The sequence below is a fragment of the Abrus precatorius genome, unplaced genomic scaffold (assembly GCF_003935025.1).
Source record: "Abrus precatorius isolate BTA unplaced genomic scaffold, Abrus_2018 Scaffold0, whole genome shotgun sequence".
In the NCBI taxonomy this organism is placed as follows: Eukaryota; Viridiplantae; Streptophyta; class Magnoliopsida; order Fabales; family Fabaceae; genus Abrus; species Abrus precatorius.
The window spans coordinates 1,822,380-1,827,379 of NW_020874290.1; the positions used below are offsets into that span (position 1 = coordinate 1,822,380).

Consider the following 5,000-nt stretch of genomic DNA (forward strand, 5'->3'; position numbering starts at 1 on the left):
ATAACAAGAATATTTCTAGTGGAACATCTTTCACAATCCCTGGAGAGATAGTTCACTAATAGACCGAGGGATAAGTAATTCGATTCATTCACATCCAGATCATGAATGTTTGGAATCCATATTATGCAAGGAGACATTGCTTTTGCTAATTCGAATTGAAAGGTGATATAAAATCGGTCTATTTCCGGCATCATATCCATAGTTAGCGTATTCATCATAGTTAGAAGCTCCAGCTCCATATCAAGGTCACGGTCGATATCGTCACTATCATCAATATCGTCACTATCGTCACTATCATCAATAAGAAAACCCTTAGGCTTGTTATCCAGGAACTTTTTCAGAAATACTGTAATGAAAGGAACATAGGAGTTTGTCGCTAGGTATTTGACCAAATAGGATCGTCCAGTTCCTATAGAACCTATCACTAAAATACCCCTAGGGGGGGGTAGGGCTAAGCGGAGCGAAAAGGGTTTTCCATGAGATGGGAAATGAAAACTATTAGCCCCCACAGGGTTTGTGAATAAGTAATTGTCTGATAATGAGCAAGGAATATCCGTCTTTCTGCTAAACAGGATGTATTGAACTCATAATGCATTAGATACTTTTTATGAATGTCAACTAAGTATCGTAAGTAAATTGCTCCCGGTTGTTCAATCATTTGATAACCAGAGTTATTCTTTGATAAATGATCACTATGAGTCAGACTCAATAGAATTTGATCAATCCTTGTTTCTGTCGTTAAGGTAGAGAACTGAACCAAGAATTCTCTTTCTTTATCATCAATCGAATCACTGTTCGAGACCCAGGATTCTATTTTATCATCAATCCAATCACCATTCACGTTTTTTATTTTTCTTATCAAGGAATAGATCGCTTTACTTGTATGACTTACATGTCTCGTATTTCTCGAAAAAGCGATTCGATTGATGGGATTTGGTATGATACTTATGAGATCGATGAGATTCCAATATTTCTTCTTAGAACGTATTGATTTGACCCATAAGCGGGACCACCACCCCATAGCATGGGGCCACCAGAAGCAGAACCCCGTATTTCTTCTAGAGAATCTCCTAATTGTTCCAGAGCAACTAGAAAGAGATTCTTTAACCAGAAAGAATTCAGTTCAGATGTGGGATACCTATCTAGAAGTTTTCGCAACTCAATCATGTATGATGGAATCATCAAAGATTTGACCTTTTCGAACTCTGTCTGTAACTCACTATAGACTCGAGAAACAAAGAGAAGATGTGTACGAACGAGATATCCAGCAACAAGAAGAAGGAAAAGGATTGAATAGAGGAACTCCCGAACATTTAGCGATCTCAGATGTGTCGATATCAATAGTGATTCATTATTTCGATGAAAAATTTCTTCGGATAGAAGAAGATTATGTAAACAATTACTCGGAATCTCACTTATCAGATTCCATATCTTACTTATCAGATTGCATTGTGAAAGACACAATGGAATCTGAAGAATTCGCCATGATATATCTGATCCATGCATAATATCATGAAAAATGGATACAAATTTTTGGCTGCTACTTAGTATCGGCAATAGGTCTGAAAAAGTATCTAAAAATATGAAATTTATATATTTGTACCCTGTCGAGGTAAGGAACCATGGTATATATGTTTGGAATAGATTCCATTTTGAAAGAGTTGAAAAAGCACTATCTCGTTGAAAGGTTCTATACATCTGCCCTTTCTCAAGGCATTTTTTTGGACAAGGACTCCGTTTTTTCCTCTTTTCGGATGGTAAATATTTCTCAGAACATGGAGTGTGAATCAAACCCATGTTTGAATTGAAATTGAGATACTGATGCAAGTTCTTCCCTTCTGAATCAGGTAGATTCATATCTGAAAGAGATTGACAATAAGTTCTTTCAAAATTGACTATTTGTCCCTCTGTTAGAGGTGTTCCAGAAATGTCTGCGATCGAGTAAATAGCTCTACGAACGAATGGATCGGATCGAATTGGAAAATGGAAAGATTTGTACAAGTTATACCCTTCGTCGCCACTTTGCGGAAAATCGTTAGGTATCAATATGTTAGATACCTGTGACTCGATTGGTGAAATAGTATCTCTCCCCAAAAAGCATGTTTTTTTTTACCACCGCAAAAAGAAAATATTTTGTTGCGAATGAACAAGATATTGAGGAATTGTCCATACGTAAAATCATTATTATTGATACAGGCCTTTTCCACATAAAAAGGGAATCTTTTGTTACAATAGAAGCAGAAGTGATATCGATTATTCAAGAATCGAAGTCGATTTGCTTTATAAAAAGAGGATATCAATGAACTTCTATGAAATGGTTTCACGGGATTCAGCCAATTGTCTTGATCGTGGGATATCGTTGAGAAATAGGAATCCGTGTTATCAAAAGATTTCCTGCAATTCTTTCTAGTATGGAATGAGTCAATCATCCACTTTGGTATCTTATTGAACAAAAATGGTGATATTGTTCCTCCATTGATCAAGAATTTCGATTTTTGGGAAGTATCATGGTCATCCAATAATAAGGGTTTCCTTTTTTTCAAATGAAAGATTTGAAGACCTATTGATTCTAACAACTGATTACAGAGTGGATCATTCGGACCTTTCAACTCATAGATGTGGATCTCGGACCTATGAATGGGGATACTCCCGAAACTCACAAAGAAAAAAGGAAGTGAGTTAGACAAAAAGAGAAGAAACTTGGACAAAAAAAGAAGTAACTTGGACAAAAAGAAACAAAGTGACTTAAACAAATATTTTTTGTCGATAACCTCAGACCAATCAATCGAATATTGATTAATATGTAATCGATCGAACACTACTTGAAAACGGCTATTCTGCTCAGAAATGAAATGGTCCAAATGTTCCTGGAAATTCTTGCTCCCATTGGACCATTTGTATCTATATGCATTAGGATCCCGATTCATGGATCTCTCCGTTCGAGAAATAAAAATAAGAAGATCGAACCATTTCTTCTGACTCTTTTTCAAATTTGATAAATGTTGGTTGATCGTGTATTTCATTATAGTTCTATGATTCAGAGTATCATTTCCTATTTGATACCTTTGAATTCCATATTCGAAGTTGCGATCGAATCGATTCTTTTTAATGAATCGATTCAATACATTTCTTATGTAACCAGGGATGCTATATTGGATTTGAATCAGATTTCGGATCAATCTATATTGATTGACTGCCTCCATTATGTTGTTGCTAGCAAATACCACTATTTTTGGTTTTGGATCCTCTAAATCATTCCCACAAGAGGTCTGGACCCATTTTTTTATGATCCTTCGATAAAAAGATTCATTCTCTTCATAAAAAAGAGGAGGTAGGACCAATAAAGATTGATTTTTCGATTCATCCCTGGAGTTGAATACCTCATTCAAAAATGGTTTTTGATCCAATCCGGAGGAATCAATAGAAAAAGTCAATTCCCTATGATACACCAGATCCGGCTCGGTTATTGATAGAGTGAATAGATCTGCCATTTCTTGAAATATCTCTTCTGATTCAAAATCGTGGTGTAACGTGTATCCCCCCTGTTCCGGTCATGGAATAGATGAAATAAACCAAAAAACGGATTTTTGTTCAAGAATGAAATCTTATTGGAACTGTCCAGTTCATCCTTCGGAACCATATCACATCCCGGATCTGATGAAATAGGATGAATTGAGACGGTATTTTGTAAGTACATAATTATCTTGAATATATTAACTATTTCTTTATTTTCCCATCGCCTGGAAAGAACAAAAGAAATATCTTGTTCTTTCTTCAACAATTTCTGATCTCTAGTGGACCTCTCAGTAGGATTCGAACCCAGATGAAGTTCTGACCATCTGTCAGAGAAAAAAGAACGATTGGCTCTTGCAGGATTCCCAAGAAATTCTTCGATTTTTTCCGGAAGCAGATGATTATTCATCTGCTTCTCACGTTCCATGAATAGTCGGCACATTGAGGAATATCCAGAAAGGCTTTTAGGGAATCGCTCTGATTCTATCTCTGTTCGTTCCGTTTGAAGAAAGGAAGGATCCCAACAAAGAATCGATCTTTCTTTTAGTTGCTGAATCTCTCTTTGATTGATCAATGTGTGATATTTCGAATCCTCATTCCTAATGGAATCGAAATGATCCTTGGATTGATCAGAAGATCCTTTCAATTGGCTAGAATCCGTTACTTGAATCAAACTAGATCTCGTGGAATCATATTGAATATTTGATGATACATTCCGTACCTTGCTAAAAAACCGATCCTTGTTTACCAACCACACATTGTCTAACCAAATCCAATTCTCTCTCGACATGTTCCTCAAAAAATCCGATTCGTGCGGATTCTTCCCCCAACTAACGAAGAGATCTTGACGGAATTGCCACATATGAAATTGAGCACAATTTTGCAAAGAAATAGCCCGCTTGTTTCTCAAGAAGAGATGGGAAACATGCTCAATATCATTTGATTGAATAGTTGACCCAGCCCCTTGTTGTTTGAAGAAACCCTCCACTTCAATTGGTATTTTTTCACGAAAAGCAAACATGAGATAATAAATCCAGTCTTTCACTAAGATTTCGAATAGCTGTCCCGAATTCAAGTTGATTATGTTTCGCCTCTTCCTCGGAGAAAGACGATCAAACAATTCCCAATCATGGTCCTTGCGGATCGGATCATCCATATAATATACAAAAAGAAACTCCAGATATTTGATATCTTTCTCTTTGAATGAGATCTCAATTCCAGCGACGGTTTCATTAGATATCTTACAACTGGAATCCCTCTTTTTTCCTATCCAGTTCCTCCACCACCGCGAACCCCAGTTAGATTCAGGCATGATACACTTTTTAGTTATTGGGAGAACCCGAGTACTCTCTTTCGGATCTAGGAAAGAGCTCTCAGAGATCTTTTTTCCTTTTGGAAGATACAGGAGCGGAACAATCAACCTATTGATATTGGAAGACTCAAAAGATTCTTCCAATGTATCATTATTTCTGGGTCCAATGGAATTC

The 5,000-nt window shown here is 36.6% G+C and overlaps 1 pseudogene; it reads right to left on the reverse strand.

The window, feature by feature from the left end:
- LOC113852535 overlaps positions 1-5,000 on the reverse strand; it is a 91,557-nt pseudogene that overhangs the window by 34,465 nt on the left and 52,092 nt on the right.